The sequence below is a fragment of the Canis lupus genome, chromosome 13, assembly GCF_048164855.1.
Source record: "Canis lupus baileyi chromosome 13, mCanLup2.hap1, whole genome shotgun sequence".
In the NCBI taxonomy this organism is placed as follows: domain Eukaryota; kingdom Metazoa; phylum Chordata; class Mammalia; order Carnivora; family Canidae; genus Canis; species Canis lupus.
The window spans coordinates 56,495,702-56,516,067 of NC_132850.1; positions in this window are offsets into that span (position 1 = coordinate 56,495,702).

The window sequence follows — 20,366 nt, forward strand, 5'->3', positions numbered from 1 at the left end:
GACAAGGAACCTGTGGTTTAGCCAAGATATTTCCCGAAGTTATTCTCTTTGTAATTTTGCAACACAAAAAATTATCACAGAAGCCTTCTGACTCCTCATCTTTCTTTCTTTTTATTACAAAATTTATTTATGTACACAGTAGTCTTCCTTTATTCACAGGGAATATGTTCCAAAATGCCCAGTGGATGCCTGAAACCGTGGATAGTACCAACCCCTATATATACTGTGTTTTTTCCTGTACATTCATACATATGATGAAATTTGACTTATAACATTAGGCACAGTAAAAGATACAATAATTAATAATAAAATAGAACACCTATAATAGTATACTGTAATAAAAGTTGTGTAAATGTGGCCTCTCTCCTTCAAAATGTCTTATTGTACTATTGTACTGTTGTGCTCACCCTTCTTCTTGTGATGATGTAAGATGATAAAATGCCCACATGATTAGATGAAGTGAGAATGACATAGACATTGTGACATAGAGTGAGGCTACCATTGACCTTCTGACCATACATCACAAGGAGGATTATTCCTTTTGGATGGGCCCATGGTTGACCTTGGATAACTTGAAACCACATGGAGTGAAATCATGGAGAGAGGGCAACTACTGTTAGTTAGACATATGAAAGGAATCTACTTTTAGGGTGTGGTATGATAAATTTTAACAAATGGTTATATGGTTTAGTCACCATAGCCTATGGAGATTATAGAATATTTTATTACCTCAGATTGTTGTTGTTGTTCCTTTCTAGTCTACGCTCTCCACTCCGGGCTCTAGGCAGCCACTGACCTATTTTCTGGTTTAAAAGATTAATTTTTTTTCTAGAGCTTTATGTAAGTGGAATGATTCACTATGTGCTGTTTTGTGACTGGCTTCTTTCACTCAGGATAATGCCTTTACATCATTCATCAGTAGTTTATTCCATTTCAAGGCTGGGCAGTATTCCACAGGATATGCCATAGTTTGTTTACCCAACATGCAACTTTTTGTTAATGGATGTTTGATTATGTATATGACTCTGTATGGATATTTTTCTTTCATTCCTCTTGAGAAAAGACTAAAAATTTCCCAAGCTGTATCACTTTATATCCTCACAAACAATGTGTGAGAATTCCAGTTGAGTGTGGACATGATCTGTCACTTGCTTCTTGGTCACAGGTTTGTATTAACTCCCCATTGCCATGTAACAATACGTCTACAAATTTAGCATCTTTAACACAGCACACCTTTATTTTCTTTCTTTCTGGGAGTTAGGAGTCCAAGCATGGTTTAGACTGGTCTTTGGGCTCTACAATTTTGTATAATATAATCATGTAACTCTGTAAAGATAATCCTATACATGCTATCATCTTTGATGTATTCTCAAGTAGCATTCTTAAAGTTAGCCATTCGAGTGGGTGTGAAATAGCATAATAATGTGGTTTTAACTTACATTTTATGTTATTTTGTGTTATAGATTTTACTTTATGTCCATTATAACTTGAAAATTCATGGGTACTATTTTTGCTTTTGGCATTCAATTATCTTTATAAGCATATAAAAATAATAAAAATGTATTTGATATTCATCTGTAATTTAACTATTTTTGGAGCTCTGCGTTTCTCTATACAGATCAAAATTTCTGTCTGGTATAATATTCTTTATGACAGAAGTACTTGCCTTAGCATTTCTTGTAGTGAGGATGTGCTAATAAAGAATACTTTTAGCTTTTATTTCTCTGACAAATTTCTCTGAAAAAACCTTTATTCCTTTATAATTTTCTGGAAGATGTTTTTGCTCTAAATTGATGGGGGTATATGAGGACTTTAAAAATCCACCTCTCTTGTTTTCTGGGTTGCATTGTTTCTAGTGGGTTCCTATTTTACTCTTTTACAGTAGAATAACATTTTTTCTCTGGCCACTTTTAAGGTTTTTTTTGTCATTTGTATTTAGCAAGTTGATTTTTTATTCTTTGGTATTGTTTTATTTGTATTTATCCTGCTTATAATTCAATAAGCTTTTGTATCAGTAAGTTTATAATTTTCATAACCTTTGGGTATCATTTGTTATCAATTTATTCAAGTAATTTTTCCTACCCCTTTTCCTTCTGGGATTCACATTATATTTATATTACCTTTTTTATATTTTCCCAGAAAGTTCTAAGACTCTATCAATTTACTATCAGTCTGTATTTATTTCTGATCTCTTCACTTTGGATAGTTTCCACTGCTATGCCTTCAAGTTCAAGAATCATCTCTTCTGCAGTATTCAATTAGCTGTTAATTTAATCCAAATTTTTATTTCAGATACTGATTTTAACTCAAAAATTCTACTTGTTTCTTTTTGATTTTTTCATTTTTCTTCCCACTGTTCATTTTTTTCTTTGAGCATATTAAGTATACTGAAAACACCAGTTATGATGTTATTATTTATAAATACATCATCTCTGTCAATTCTGTGTCTGTTTCTCCAAACTGGATATTTTCTTATAATTATGGGTCACATTTCTTTCTTCTTTACATGTCCAGTAATTTTCAGATTGCATGTTTGACCTCATAAATTTATATTACTGAGTGCTAGATCTGGCTTATTCTTTTAAAGCATTTTGGATTTGCTCTAGCAGGTGATAAAGTAGCTTACAGATTTGTTTTTATTTTTTTGGAGGTTTGCTTTTTTTTGTCAGATTTCTTTTGTTCTTTTATTGGAGTATTTATTCAGATTTAATGTAAGATCTTCTGTCATTGAGTTTATATTCAATATGTTACTTTTCATTTTCTCTTTGAATCAATTTTTTAAGGTTTTCAAAGGGCAGATCTTCAGTATTCTTTTTGGTTTGTTAAGCCCCACTACTGCAGGTTCTTTTTGAGGTCTATGCTGAAAGGCTTTTGTCACCAGCAATGTCTTTTACTCTGGCTGGTGAAAACAGGAATGATTCTTGTTCCTGTGAGAGCTCTGGATAATTTTCTCTTCAGTGGTCTGTGGTAATTGTTCTTTACCTGGAACAACTTTTTGAAGCTGTACTGTATATACATGTAGAATGATATTCAAAGACTCAACAGAAATTTCTATGGAGATTTTTGGAACACTTTTGTTGAAAGATTACTTTTCTTGGTACTCTGTTTCCACAAATTCTAGCTGTTTCAACCTCCTAGAACTCTGATCTATGTCTCATACAATTCATGATAAAGGTGGGCTCCATCTGGGTTCCTTTCTCTGTGTCACAATAAAAAAAAATTTTCTTCCAGCTGGTAAGCTAAGGCAATTATAAGATTTACTAACTCAATTGTTGCCCTGCTTTGGTCTGCTTCTGCCTCTCCCTTTTGCCCCCCAACCCACCCCCCGGCTTGTTCCCTCTTTCTCTGTCTCAAATAAATAAATAAAATCTTTTTTTAAAAAATAGCTCAATCATTTCCCTTCTCCTAAGGGTCACAGGTGTACAACACCTATTGTCCCATGTCTGAAAACCATTATTCCACATTTCTCCAGTTTTCTGTTTGTTGACAACACAAGGATCAGTCCAGTCTTTACTACTTCCTGACTGGAGTTCATCCTGAATCACTTCAGTTAGAGGTAGTGGGGTATACTGGTAAAACACATAGATTCTGGAAGAAAATGGCACATAGTTCAATAACAGATCTATATGGTATTAATTATGTGAGCATGACCAATTTATTAAATTTTCTGTACCTCAATTTGTTCATCTGTAAAATAAGGATGGTAATAATGGTGTCTACCTCATGATTCATTGCTATGATTAAATGAGTCCATATGTGCCAAGCTTTTAGAAGAGCAGATGCATGTAGTAAGCACTTATGTAATCACTTTTATTACACAAGCTACTCCATACATCCTTTGACCTAGATTCCCAAAATGATTGTCTCTCATATTAAAGAGAATTGAATCTGCAAGAATTGACAATAAACTTCATACTGCAGTTATGCCTGAGGGACAACTAGAAGAAATTGTGGTAATGATCACAGAGAACTTCAACATTTATCTGTAATGCTTTGATTATTCACAAGAAGGCTAAATTTTTTTGTTAAATGTACAACTAGAAATGCTTTTTAAAAAAGCAACAATATTTCCTTAGGTAGATATTGCTAACTGACTGCCAAACTCTATAGTTTTCTCTTCTTTTCTGTTCAAATACTTAGATATTTCCCAGCTATTTCCCAGCTTCTTCTGTTATTAGAATAGTTGTATGATGAAGTTCTAGCCAATGAACTTTTACTGAAAGTTTTACATCTTAATCCTGGTCATGGCCAGTAAAAATGTCCCACACATGCTCTTTTATAAACATGATTTTCTTAATTTCTGGCTGACAGGAAGAATGATAACCCTCAGAGTGGTATTAGATATGCCATGCAGGAAAAATATGATTAGTTTTCCTCCGTCTGGATTCCTTGAAGGAAAACCATTTGGATAATTTGTTTCCACAAATATTCATTTTAATTTTCTGCAAGTAGTTTGTAAGTTAGAAAGGGAGTCCATGGCCATCTGACCCAAAAGTTTTGTTCTTTAAATTACTCATTTAATTGATTTACCTAAAAACAAGAGGGAAAATTTATTAAAAAAAAAAAAAAAAGCAGAACTGTCTCTGGGTAAATAAATTGTTTTCTAAAACGAGACCAAGAAGGACTACTGAATATGGTCAACATTTCTGGAAGTTTCTAGAAGGACTAGAATAATCAAGGAAGTAATAGACAGTAGTGTTATACTAAATAAAATATATTGGATGAAGATTAATCTCTAAGATTCTATAATTATGTATTCAAATCACACACATTTGATGCACTAATATCCAATTGAAGCACTAATATAACTTGAGAACAGGTGATCTGAATTTTTACAAGGTATCAATTTAAAAAAATGTTTATTTGGCATGATAGGTGGAAAAGAGAGTATTGATCAGTTCCTATAGTCCCTGAATTTATCTTCCAGGTAGTGAAACATGTAGCCTCACCTCAAAGAGGCAGATTAGGATTTGGGCTTTAGGTAGACTCATCTAAAGATCTATCACCGACTAGCAATTTACAAAAACCTCCCTAATTCTTTCATTTGTAAAACATAGACTAATGAAGGCTTTCTCTTTTAGAGGATAAGTATAAAACAAAACAAAACAAAACAAAAAAACTGTTCATCTATACCTTCAACACACTTCTTAAACTAATACTACACAGGATTCTAAGAGGCCGAGTATCCTCACATGAAGAAAAATCTGGGCTGAAACTGTATGCATATTTCAAGTGATCAGAAATATTGCAAAAGCCTGATACCTCACAGAGCACACAGTGAAACTGATGTTTCATATACTTTGTCAATATATTCCCTTTACTGTACTACACCCCCCAAAATGCTACTTTAAAGTACCATTAATTCAAGGGCATATATATTTTTTGTAGGTCCTAAGAGATCCAAGGTAGTATTTGTGACTTCAGATTGAAGGGAACTTCTCGCAAAATTCATGGCCCTATCTGGTAGATTTCTGTTAATGAAGAGTTTACTTGGGAAAAAAAAAATGGTCTGTAGTCTCAACTTCCGAGTCACTCTGTTTCTTCAATTATATTGTTAAACTCCCAAAACAAGAGCAGCATTTGTTCTAATGTTCTTGATCCTCTTGGTATTTGGCAAAATATCAAGGGCCTCAAAAGCATTCATACAACCTTCATGTTGTTGTTTTATATTTCCTCATGTACGGATTTCACTGAGAACAACATATTTTGAGGATTATTCTGTTGTCATCCTTCTTTACGTATAAATTTAAGGTCCTTAAATTCAGCAGTGCTCAAAGGATAGCCTGCTACAAATCCCCAACTGTTTTAAAATCTCAATTGCATATATTTTTCAGTTTACTGTTTGACACAAGTTCAATAATCACAACATAAGCATGTCCTTTACTAGAACAACAAAACATCTCTGCTGGACAAAAATTCCTCTGTTATTAGAGATGGACAGGAAGATTAGCATATTAAGGGAGATTTAAAACTCTGTTAAAAATCAACATTGCTCTTCATTTCTTATGTATAAAATAATGCATTTCCCTATCGAATTCTTGCAATTAATTGATTGACACAATAGAAGATAAGAAGTTGAGTATCTAAAGACAATATTATCATAAAATTTATAAGAACACAAAGTAGAATTTAATAATAGATTTAAAGCATTTAAAGAAAAAGGATCATAGAGTGAAAAAAGAAATGTGTTCTTATCTGTGTTTTAGAGTTTTAAATGGATGCACTTGTTCCAAATACAATGTTTCAATTTCCACAGCATTTTACAATTCCATCAAGGCTAGAAGAATTGACATCTTAAAAAGACATATCTTTTGTGATCCTGAAAAGAGCTATTCATTAAATAAGAATTATGTAGACTAACAAAATCAAAATTTTATTTACATAAAAATTGCCAAGAATTAACGCATGGTGCTTTACATGCAATATTGAGAAATTTGTTAAAATCATAATAACTGCCCATGAAAATTACCATCAATAGAAACCAACAAACATTGAATATTTCCACTTCTAGGGTCTCCTTGACCCCTACGTAAAAAGCTCACTTTTAGAAAATGAATCTGAGGTTTGATTCTGTTTTTAGATCCATATACTCAGCCACCCACGGAATAAAACCAAAGTTGCTTATATATAAAATTAGTTAGGAAATGGCATGATTTCTATCATTTATTTACCAGTTTGACAGTGAACCTTTGTGTTTTTGTTGCATAAAATTATGAGGAAAACATCATGTATTGAGAAATGAAAAAATCATTCTGGAGATCAGTCATGTGTTATGAACTTAGAGTAGAAACTTATGTCATATACATGGAAGCCTTTCTCATTGTTGGCACTTATTTTTACCTGAAAATTGGATAACCATAATTTAAAGGACCACTATAAGGGAAATTTTAGTCTAAAATTATTAATCATGGGATGCCTGGGTGGCTCAGTGGTTGAGCGTCTGTCTTCAGCTCAGGGCATAATCCCGGAGTCCAGGATCAGTCCCTCATCTGGCTCCCCATGTGGCCTGCTTCTCCCTCTGCCTATGTCTCCACCTCTTTCTCTTTCTGTCTCTCATGAGTAAACAAATAAAATCTTTTAAAAAATAAAAATAAAAATAAAATTGTTGACAACAATTAATTTTGGCTGTATTATAATCTAGCTGTCTACTACCACTTACTCCTCCCTTCTGTGGTACAGAAGTTTTGTTGGGAAGGGAGCCTGGGTGGCTCTGTCACCTAAGCATTTGACTCTTGATTTCGGGTCAGGTCGACCTGAGACTCCATATTTGTGAGTTTGAGACTGGCATCTGGCTCTGTGCTCAATGGAGACTCTGCTTGAGATTGTCTATCCCTGCCCTGCTGCCTTTCCTCCTGCTTGCATTCACTTGCTCTCTCTCTCTCTCTCAATAAATAAATGAATCTTTAAAGAAACAAAAAGAAGTTTTGCTTGAAAATTAGCTATCAAACTAGGAACTACACTTCTCAGCACCCCTACTTCTATGTGTTCTCACATGTGACTTATTGTTTGCAATGCAATATGAATGGAAATGATATTATCACTTCCTTTCCCAAGCTTGAAACAAGTGTTCTTTCTTCATACTCTTTTTCTTCTTTCTTCTTTCTTTTTCTTTCTTTTCTTTCTTTCTTTCTTTCTTTCTTTCTTTCTTTCTCTTTCTTTCTTTCTTCTTCTTCTTTCTTTCTTTCTTTGTTTTGTTTTTTGTTTTGTTTTGTTTTTGTTTTTGTTTTTGTTTTTGTTTTTGTTTGGCTCTGGAGACAAATGACATCAAGTGACATCAAGGGTGTATGGAAAAGTCAAGCCATGAGATGAAAGAAGTATATGTATAAATCACTAAATGGAGGCAAATCCCCTTAACCAGGAATCTCTGTTTGAGACAACTGGATAAGCAATAAATAAATTTCTTTATTGTTAAGATCAGGAAGCACTATTCTTATTATAGTCTCAAGCTATTTGTTACAGCAACTAGACTTACCCCAAATAATAACAGTCCTAATCATTTTCATAGTTGAAGACATTGAAGCGCGATGTCAATTTGCTGTCTTTTAGGCAAAAGAGATAGTCTGCAGGAAGATTTTCAATGGAATGAGAGATCAACCTGGCTCTAACACTTGTCACCAGCTCATTTCCAGAATTCAACCAATTTCCAGAGATTAACCTGGTTCTAACATTTGTCACCAGAATTGATTTGACTGTTCTGTCTTCAGATGTGGAAATCTCTCTCTGTGTGCTGACTACTCCAAACTTCCCTCTATACACTTATTTTGTTGAAAATGTTTCCCTATAAGCGAAAACAGTTGGTGAAGAATATAGAAAGAATTAAGATCCCCCGTTAGAACTTCCAAGGCTATAAAGCACGTGAAATAATGGTATGGAATGGGAGAAAGCAATCCTTTTACCTGGAACTTCATTTGGCTATGTTAATAGTCTAAAAATCGTACCATAAACAAAGACAATTATTGTGATCTCATGTATAAAGACATTCAGAGCTATATGTCAAAATAGTATAGTTTTTCAAGGAAGTCACCATAGGCCAAAGAACTTCTCTCCATCTGCTTTGCCAGCTTTGTCTTGAGATTGTCGTATGATTGTCCCACAGACAGATACCAGGGCATTCCGAAGAAAAAGAAGAACAAAGGTGAGAGCCAAAAGATATATCCCCGCTGACTTTATGGCTTTATTATGATGACAACAATAACTCTCCTGGAAATTTACCTGGTAAACTTCTGCTTAAATCATATTAGGTAGGACTGAGTCACCAACCTACTTCTAGCTGCAAAAGAGACTACAGAAACAATGACAGTGATGTTCTAGAGAATATTAGCTTTGTTAGCATTTTCACGTGTATCACTTACATCCCAAAGTTCTTAAAAAGAAGGACTTTAATACACAAGCTCTATTGAATATATGCATCTCTCCAAATATTCTTTAAACTAAAGTATATATTTTTTAAAATTTATATACCAAAAATGTATAGGTGATAATGTGTAAATATGGAAGTAATTTTGAATTAGAATCCAAACACAATTTGGGAATTATGGAGATCATGTGCAGACATTATAATAAACACTCTGAAAATTAATAAATGGAACCCATAATTTAAAAGATGTAACTCATATATTGTTGATCCTAAAGATCCCATGTTAATGCATTTTTTAAAAAGCTGTTTCTTAGCAGCACTTTTAAATAGGATGTGATGTTCCAATATTTTTACATCCTAACATAGTAGTTTGTGATGTGCACTGACATAGTCATATATACATACATATATATATATAGGCATTTTCTTGTGTCTTTTTTTAAAAAAAGATTTTATTTATTTATTCATGAGAGACACACACAGAGAGAGAGAGAGAGCGGGAAAGGCAGAGACCCAGGCAGAGGGAGAAGCAGGCTCCATGCAGGGAACCCGACGTGGGACTTGATCCTGGGTCTCCAGGATCACACCTGGGCTGAAGGCAGGCTAAACCGCTGAGCCACCAGGGCTGCCCCCTGTGTCTTGATTACAGTTAAGATACTGGTTGGGTTTTAAAATGTAGTACATTTTACACAGAATGTTTTGTTTTAGTGACAGATTACTGATATTTAGTGAAAGTGACTTTCTTACCTTTTTAAATTCTGTATATTACTACACAGAGTAAATCTGGTTTCTGTTAAAAAGTAGGGGCAAAGGAGATTGAGTATGTGACTGGTAGTGTAGACTATATAAGCCAAATGAAGTCTTAATGTTTCCAAAAGAAATTTCATATGGGACATTTAAAATTGCATAAGAAAGATTATTTCAATCAATAACCTAGAAATTGTTGATTTTCTCAGTTTTGTAATCACATGGAGATACAATGTTGTAGATTATTTAATCATAAATAAGGCTTTAAAATTGTGGAGCCCAATCAGTGTAGTGGCATAAATGTCTAAACTACTCATAAGCAACAGTGTGTCATTTATATTGACCCAGATGACTAGTCACAAGTGCTTTGTACTTGAAATGATTTCAAGCTGATGTGCCTCTGAGTTACTCTAATGAGAACTGAAGACAAGGAACAATAAAGCTTCAAATATTCATAGCACTTTAGATGCCAGGCAAGTATTAATTCATTCTATCATTGGCAGTACTTAACATGTGAGTTGATATAAGTAATAATAGACCATATTAACGCCAAATATTGTATATTTTCTTTGATTTTCACAGCAATTGTACAATCCACTTATTCTTATCCGTGTCCTGCACTTCAAAAGGTTACATTCCTTGCCCTAGTTGACAGGGCAGAGGGCACAACTCTAACATCATAAAGACAGATATCAAAAACCTGTCCTTCTGTATGACTCTAAAAAATTATAAAAAATGATGGAACCTGCCTCCACTAAATTTGCAGTCTGAAAGAGGCGATAAGATGTAGTGAGGCCAAAGAAAGTTATGGATGTCAGAAAACTGAATTCTATTTAAATTTTGCTTTGAAGGCGCTTAGAAATGTAGTTTTGGAAATCTTGAGTCTTTGGTTAGTTTTTTTATGTCAAAGTTACAAAAGGAGTCTGATATAGAGTTTGATTTACTGGAAATATTGAATATTTTTTTAAGTTTCCAAAATATATGTGAATAAAAATAAAATAAATAGGCATTAGTTGATATAGAGTCTTTGTTAGATAACTCTCATGGATAATAAAAACCTGTTTCTGAAAATAAGTTTTTAAAAGCAGATTGTTTCTGAAAATAAGTAACTTAAAAAAAAAAAGAAAAGAAAAGAAGTAACTTATTGAAGTGGTTTTTCTCAGTGATCAAATCTGCATGACCTATCTTTTAAGAAGTAGAAGGAAAAATATAGGTCTACAAAAGAGAAAATAAATTTAAAAAGGCCTGCCAATGAAAGCTAAAAATGGAAACAAAGCAACGTATGTTTAAATGATGACTTCTTGATTTTTACTCAAGATGCATAAATACATCTGGGCATTGAATCTGACCCTGTAATCCCTTAAGATGTCTTCAAGCTCCATGTTCCATTTGCAAGTTCATTGGTCTCACAACTGATTCCATTTTCATTTACAATAAAGATGGGTCAAAAATTATTAAAGTTATTAATCATATACATTTTTCCTTGTGGCATTATTAATCATTGCCTTTGAAACACAGATAAGTGAGGACCCAGGAACACCCATTAAAAACCGGTAAAAGAGGTGAGGGTTCTCAGATACAGGCAACCTGAAGATAGTTCCTTTCTCCTGATCCCCCAACTCCAAGCTGTCTATCACTCCTGATTAAAGCTGCAACTGGGATGTATGAGCAGCTGAGGGCAAGAAAAGGTGTGGCCTCTGGTGGATTTCAGGTGTTAGGGCTGGAGTAGTAGGTGGGTTAACTTTCAACAGGACCAGTTTGAAACCTCAGAAAAATATGAAAAATAATTCTCCAAGAAAGGCAAAATCATGAATCGCATATCAATTTAAAATAAGGATGTGTTGGGGCTCCCGGGAGACTCAGTTGTTAAGTGTCTGACTCTTAATTTCAGCTCAGGTCATAATCTCAGGGCTATGAAATCGAGCCCTACTTCAGCTCTGAGCTGGGCGTGGAGCCTGCCTAAGATTCTCTCCCTTCTTCTCCCTCAACCTTTCTCTCCCTCCTTCTCCTCTCTGTCTCTGTCTCTCTCTCTCTGTCTCATAAATAATAAATAAATAAATAAATAAATAAATAAATAAATAATAAATAAATAAATAAATAGATAAATAAAGCATGTGTTGAAAGTTTTATTTAATTAATCATTGTTACTTTTTAGCTAATAAGAAAAACAGAAAAATATCATGTGGTTAAAAATAGAACTCAAAGTGGCACACATTTATGGTCAGATAAGAAATGCTGAAATGAATTTAACAAAGAAGTGAAAAACTGGCAAAACTAGTCAATATTCTCAGGGCGATAATTAATTGCATTCCATCAGACGCAATTTGCATTTCTATGAATAGAATTTTTTTTGCATTACTTCCAGTTTTCTATAAATTAACATCTATCTCTGTGGAGTTACAGAACAGCCCACTCAAAGACAAAGCCAAAGATGACCCAGATGGAAAATGCTTATCAGGATACCTTCTACATTTCAAAGTCTTTCACAATTTTTACTTATAGGAAGAAAATACAAACAATTAAATCTGAAAGGGATAAAAATAGACTCTTTTGGAATGGACAAAACAAATTAAACAAAATCCTTAAAACAGATGAAATATAATAGAGTGGAGGTTCTAATAATATTCTAAAACTGACAGTATGGAACCATTATGAAGGACTAGGGTGTATGGGGGCAGATTGGTAATTCTCCAAAGTTCTCCTTGGGAGAAAGGGCAGGGAGGGTAGCAGATGAACATATTCTAAAGTGAAGTGAACATATTCTAAAAATATTATCCTACAGAATTGGGAGCAAGTAAGGAAGAATGGGACATCTTGAGAAAATACAAATATCTCAATGGAGTAGTTACTATTTTCTGTCCAAGTCATAGTAGAAACATACATTTTGAATACTGAGAATAGGGACAAGGAAGAAAATTCAAAGCAGCACACATTGATGGTCATTCTAATCTTTCTCCATTACGTCACTCGGACCCCCATGTAGCTATATATTGTCATTGGTAGCCTTAGCTCTAACTTATTGATGAAGAGTCTTTAGACTAAAGAAGGAATGTAGAGCTTGATTTCTTTTATGAAAAACATCTGTTCTGAAGTGCCTTATCGTGAGGCCAGGGGTTTGGGGTTTTGGAGTTTCTGTTTGGATTGTTTGGGTCTTGGCCGAGATTTTACAAATTGTTCTGACATGAAGAAAATGAATAAAGTATGGTTGTCATATCCTGTCTTGATGTTGTTTACCTTCTGCTTACAACTCACACTTATTGGTCTCCAGGTAATTTTAGGAGCTAGGTCTCAAGAAGTGGAACTAATCAGGGAATCAGAGTGACAATCTCACAAAAAAAGACAAAGTGAGTTTGCTGGATATACATGTGAGATTCAGGAAAAAAAGCTAAGAAAAACTCAAGGAATATAAATGATGGCTTTAAGTTTGCAGCTAATGCAAACTGCTATAATTTGAATATAGCTTCTGCTGGTTAAAAGATGCCAATATTGAGTACTATGGCATTTAACATCAGGGAAATGAGACTCAGGCACAGATGGGTTTTCAGGCTTCAAGGGAACAAATCCTTAAATTTAAATAACTGTGAGAATAATTACATAGTTTTGCTGCAAGTTACAAGGAACACATCACATTCTTTCAAATAGAGCTCTTTGTCTGCTATAATTACACCTTCTAGAAGAGTGTTGCAAAAAATACTGAAGCATATCTTCCTCAATCAACATTACCATCATCAACATTGAAGTTTATTTATTAATGTTCTCATGCAGGCTTCTGTGAAAGAAACTATCCCAAGCAACCCAAATAAGAGCTCTGTTTAAAAATTATCATGTAATTATAAAACTTTATATGTCTAAACAATAAGAATGACCACAATTCATATAAATTAGTTAATGTACTTACATAATGCATGTTATATATTATTTATATGACAATAGTATCAATCAACACACATTGACCCTGATATTTTTCTGTCTTTATTTCATAGGGACAGAGTCAGGCTAGGTGTTTACTTTCTCTAGGAAAACGTTGAGCATTCAGGAGCATCTGGAACCCAGATGTGCGGTCAAGCACTGAAGGTCATTCTGTTCCTAAGCAAAGGGAGGAGAAATATCCCCTGAAACTGAAAAATTGGAATAGGCTTCTCCACTACAGTTTCATATAAAGAGATTTTCTTCCCCGTCAACTGGAAGTCAAGTAAAATACCTCCCTAAGTGTTTTGTTCTGTTTTGTTTTGTTTTGAACAATTCTATTTTAAAGAAAACATCTGATCTTTAATTTTCTCAAAGGACAAAGAAGAAAAAGTAAGGATTAGGCAGACAGATCCAGCAAAGGGACCCCCATAATGTATGGAAATGTGCTCAGGGCTGTTTGGGTAGGAAATCCCAAGATCCCAGAACCTGAAGTGGATGCCTAGGGGATAGAGAAAGGTGATATCTGTGTGTGTATTCCCCATGGCCATGCAGATTCCTCAGCTTCTGGAGTAATTTGTAGCCAGTGAATTGACAAAATGTGGGGTACAAGGAAGGGACCCTTTTACAGAGACTATGGTTGGTAGTGTTTAACTACAGTTCCTATTGGATTCAATAGGCTCAATGCAAATATATATATATTTATATATATAATATATATATAATATATATAATATATGTAAAAATAGATTTTTAATGAAATTTAACTAAACCAGAAAATTTTAAAATTAAAACAACTGTCATTTAATAATTACTTACCTACTTTACAAATTAAGAAATACATTCACTCAAATACATTATTTGAGTGAAAAAAAAATACAATAGAAACACATTCGGCCATGTATCTGGGCTTTCATCAGAACATTGGATTGGTCTAATATCAATAACATCAAGCTAATCAGATTGTATGAGCTAGAAGTACCCAAACACTAATAATGTTCTTTGATAAGCACATATGCACATGTGCCTTTGAGAAGGCACATATGCACTCTATGGGTCGGGAGATAAAATGGATGAGGATGCGAGGACTCATCAGACCAGTGAAGTTTTAGTGGTCTGGGACATATCTATTCATTGGAAAGCTAAAAAATATATATTGCCTATCCCCTTTATACTTTGAGGGGAAAAAAAGCACAATGCCTGATGGTTTCCTTTAGGTTCTGGCCCATTTACTGTTATATGGAAGACAGTTATCTTTTAGTGAACTCAGAACAGGAAAGGACCCTTTGGTAGGACCAGGCTGTGGTCCAAGCTGCACTGCTATTCCGCCAGAGGAAAATATGGATGTGATGTAAAAAGATGTCACATGGAAGTCATGGCAAACCCCAATAGGAGAATCACAACGTAGATGCCTAAGATTTTGTAGCTAGGCCAAGTAGTCCACAGCAGAGATTACGGCATTCTAAAAATCAACTCTTGACTTGCCTCTGGGTCTTAGTAGAAATACAGCTCCTGATCCTGATACATGAAGAGATGATATAGCCAGGACTGCCCCTAGAAACTGGTTTTTGCCAAACCTATAAAGTTCTAAGGTCATGCAGACCCAGTAGCAGTTCATCCCAAGATAGGGGCTGTGCACTGTGGGATCAGGAACAAGACACAAAGCACAGGAAAGCTGCATGAGCAAACAGCCCAAGCACTTTCTAACTACCATTCACTCACTGCACCAGTAGAAAGGCGGTGCCTCCTCTCAGCTCACATTTATGGCCATATGGCTGTCCTTAAAAAAACAAAGAATTAGGGCCTAGCAGTCTGAGCTGGATTATGGAATTAATTGGCTTGGCCTGTGATTACCAATCAAAAATTGACTTGTGGCTGCCCTTTGGCCTCCTTCCTCTAGGGTGACCCTGAAAGGCAACAATGAAGACCAATATTCCCAGTGAGAGGGGCTTTTATCATTCCACCTGGTAGAAAGTAAAGTAGCCTCAAGGAAAAATATATTTTGACTCAAAGGTAGTGCTTAATGACCTGGCTAGTTGGGCAGGGGCCTGTCAGAAGATTCGAATATTGAGGCAAGGAAATGGTGGGAGACACAATGGAGGATGGAAGTAGGTATGTGGACATGGAATGCAAAGATCTTGTATCACTGACCAGAAGGCATCCACAACCAAAGAGGTGCAAACCACCACATAAATGGAATGACCAGGCCAGTTGACATCACCTGCATATACCATGGAGCTCCGGTGTTGGCACAAGGGGTGTATCATGGAGTAGCCATGGTGGCGAGAATGGAGGCTATGCACCCAGTCCAACTCTAACTCTCCTCCGTCTTGCTCCTCTCACCCCTCACCACTGCTGCTGGCAGCATTCCTGGTGAACTCCCTGCAACCAAATCTCCATCACAGAGGCTGTTTCTCAGGGAACCTGGACCAACAACAATGCTCTTCTGTTCTCTTGTCCTCTCTCTCTCCACCTCTCCCTCTCTGGCTTCTTTCCTTTCTTCCTTTTGCGTGTGGGCCAGCATCTTTAGACTCTGAGGAGCGGGAGCCTACTGGGAAATGTTTAGTCTGCATTTAGCAAATAATGACATCAATCACTTGGTGACCTCACACTGTGGAGAAAAATGTTATTCTGTTGAGAGCAGGACTGGGCAAACTTTTTCCTGTAAAGACCCAGGTTGTAATATTTTAGACTTTGCAGACCGCTTATTCTCTATTACAACTACTCAGTTCTGTCATTTTAGTGCACAAGTAGCCATGGAGGCTATGCAAACAAATAAACCAGGCTGTGTTACAGTAAAGGTTTGCCTCTAAAAAGAGGTAGAAGCTGGATTAGGCCTATCAAATCACAGTCTCATTTTAAAACACTGGAGATAGAGTGGGAGTGTAACTGCCTAGTGGGGGCTGGTTGTGGGAGTGTATCCAACTAAGATCCAAGTTCTAGAAGCTTCTGTACCTATCATTACACAAAATTTCCTTGGTTCCCTCCTTTCTCTCTAGAACTCAAGTCATCAAACAAAGACTGTTTCATCACTCTCTAGACTTTATCTTTATTGCCCTTCCTCGAGGCTGCTGCCCCTGAACATCTCTTCTGTTGTAGGGAATAATAGCTTTTCTAATATGAGTGAGGCTGACTTAGAACAGCCCAATTCCTCCATTGATCAACACGCGGAAACCAAGAACCCAGTGTCGTCACCATAATGAACTTGCCAACAGAAAGAACAGCAGTGTGAAGAAAGAAAAGGTCACATCTTGTCAGACAGTCTGGCTTTGCTTTAACTCTTTTAAATATTTGGAATGGCTGGTACATTTATATAGTTCCAAATCCAGAAAATATAATCAGGTACCTCTACTTGATTTTTCCCTTTCTGTGTGGTTATCTTCCCATCCCCCACTAGGCAACCACTGTGTCCTTTGAGTGTTTCTTTGTTTTGCTTAGGTTTTAATTAGCTTGCTATTGTATGTTGTAGTCACTATTTCTAAGGTAATGAGCTTTTCATTCTTCTCATTGCTGAGACTTCATTTTAAATTTACAATTTGGAAGTTTCTGTTTCACTTACTGGAACAAAGGATCCTAATGTGAAATGAGAACTAAATAAACACTTGTATAATGCACTTGTAAAATGCACATGTGAGAAGCAAAGTCTTAAGTTTTTTTATATTCATAAGTCATATTTACATGAAGATGGAAAGATCATTCGATTTCCTATGACTTGGGTAAAAAAATGACTTAGCTCTGATATGCAGAGAGCCTAGCTGAGAAAATCCTATGTGAATGAATAATTACAGCACATATGGCTGTCGAGTTGTGGGTTCTAGAAGCAAGTCTATACACTCGGGTGAAATGGATCTAGACAATATGAAAGAAGAAAGGCAGTCAGGAAGGTGACTGTCCAGAACATATGAGGTGTGACTCTCCCTGAGCACTGAACTCAAGTCTAGGCAGGAAAGTTGCCATGCACAATGTCTTTAGTTAAATAAATCTTGGAAAGGGAAGAAAATCATGCTAGTTACTATCATTGCAGTATAAGACCAGCCCTAGATCCACAGACTTGAGGACAACTATGTCACTGAGTATAGAATGTTTTTTGCTTATACTACATTTTCTAAAGTCAGTTAATTTATTTACTGAATGGAAAACAATCCAAGTTAATGATGGTTGATAAATATTATTTATATCTCTCTTGGATTTTAAAGTCATCTGATCCAAATTTCTATTTTAAATACCCCGAAATTATGCTCTAGTTCTGAGAAAATAAAATAAAAATAAATTTAATAAACTAAAAAGAAAATGATAGTTTTCAAGAAAGCCTATAAGAGAGCAAGGCTTACCTTTTCCAGGACCCAACTCTTAGACCTTATCATCAATCCGGATTTGCCCTGATGAAGTGGTGATAGAGGTAATTAGCTTGATCAGGAAATTCAGGCAAGTATTAGCCCGGGCCAGAAAAAAAATGTGTGTACCATATTATATTCAAGAAAATATGATACAATCTGATGATGAAATGAACTAAATTAAGGTGGTCAGAATTTTTTTGTTTAGTTTTTTTTAAACACAAATGAGTTAGTTACAGGGATATTTAAAACATGTCCTCTCTCCATGCAGGTCTGGCTGGGAGTAAGTTAGAGGAATGGCTTACTAGCCAATTAATAAGAAAAGAACATATCTATGATGAATTGCTAAGTGAGGAAATTGTATTATATATTATAATAATATATAATAATATAATAATATTATATATTATTATAAATATGTATAGGCTCGAATATGAGATTTTTTAAAATATCTAATTTCTTTTTCATGCTGTATACATTTCCTATATTAAAAATAGAAAAAAATGATGAATTATTTCAAAAAGGTCAAAGCATACCAACTGAATTGGCTTTCATTAATGTTCCCAGAATCAAGTTAATTCATTGTAGTACCCTCAGAAAGATTGGCACCGGCAGAGGGTAAAGAATTCTGAAAATAATCTTAAGAGTTTTCATTTTGTTAATATTTGACAATTCAGGAAAAAAAAATTACCCAGCATCTCTAGACCATTCATGTAATTGCACAGACCTGATAACACAAAAATTTCACACTAAGTCCTATTATCAAAAAAGATGAGCTTGCCTTCTGAAACTGATTAATAGATTTTTCTTTTCATCTGGAAGATACTGTGTGTTTGGAGATTAGATAATAAATCAAACCTTCTTTAATTTCTGGTCTTGATGACACCCAATTGGATTTGGAGGGAATTTCCAAAGATTTTAAATATGTTGGGTGAAAAGGAAATCCTGACTCAACTTTTTCTTTATCACATCATCTCATGTTCTTATACGCTTTTCCTGAAGATAAACTGTTTTGGGGCCAGAATGAATTACTATAAACATCTCCCCAACACACAATTTTAATGAAACATATTCCCTTCCCAGCTAGCACTGAGGCAGTCCGGGACCTTTTGTTTCCCTGCCAGCTGTTTGCTCATCTTCTCTTACTTCCTAGGCAGCTTTCTCTTTCCTTCCCTCCCTCTAATCAGATTGCCATGGGTGCCATAAATCCTTAGCTTTGCTAGTAAAACTGTCTCCATATTAAGTTGTGCAATAAACTTGTCAATTGATTTCCTTTAAGTATAATTGATATAAATGTCCATTCAAACAACAAACACTAGGGTACATGATCCACCTAATATATAATATTTTTCTCTAAATATTTCTATAAATTTGTACACTAATTAAATTATGTAGTCAAAGTCATATATGCCATATTAATAGCATGTCCTTTCTTAATGGAGAAATGTATAGTCTAATGCACCTTCAAAAAAGGCTATGAGCTGAGTTCAAAATATGAGAAAATGAGGTAATTTAATGTATTATGACACCTTCAGTTTTTTTCATGAGGTGAGTAGGACTAAGAACAAAATAAGTAAAATAAGTAAATAACTATATTAAAATATTTCAAGAAAACTCTTTAATACTAGGATATTTGCTTAAGTCTAGTAAATGTTCTCTAATCATACAAATTTGAATATATTTATTAACTCTATTTTCAGCTTGCTATACTAAATTAACATTGGTTTGATGTTTTTGAACTGCTTCTGGCAAAATTCATGATTTGGATGAAGAAACTTCAGATGTCTCAAGGCAAGTGGAAAACAGCACTTTGCATCAGTATCTTTTGTAACATTGTTTAAAATTTTCTACACATTACTTAATATTTCATAATAAAAATTGATCCATACATTTCAAAAGAACTCTAAATAACAGGAAACTGTCTATTATCTCAAATAAAAGTTACTTTTTAATATGCTGATAGGTGAAAACTATAATAAAATTAATCTTCTATAGTGTATATTGAGCCAGCCATCTTTTCTAATCACACACACACCCATCCTAATGGAACCCTACTCTCCAACTTAATCTTTTTTTTTTTTTTTTAGATTTAATTTATTTATTTGACAGGAAGAAAGAGAGCACCTGAGCAGAAAGAGGAGCAGAAGGAGAGAGAGAGAGGGAGAGAATCTCAAGCAGACTCCTTGCTGAATGTGGAGCCCTTCTCTGGGCTCGACTTGGGGCTTGACCCTAACATAATGACTAGAGCCACGATCAAGATTCCTGTACTTAACCAGCTGAGCCACCCATGTGCCCCTCCAACTTAAGCTTAACTGCCATTCCTCAACTGTAAATAAGGCCTCAGGTTGCCTACCCACATCTCTTCCCACTCTGCTCCTGTGGATTAGGTCCCCCAGCCATATTACCCTCCTGCTTAGGCGGAACAGGCACAGTTTCCCCTTATACTTGATTAGCAGTGTTCAGTTCCCTTCCAGCCCACACAATTATACAGTCCATCACATTCTTCTACTGGAACCGGGGAG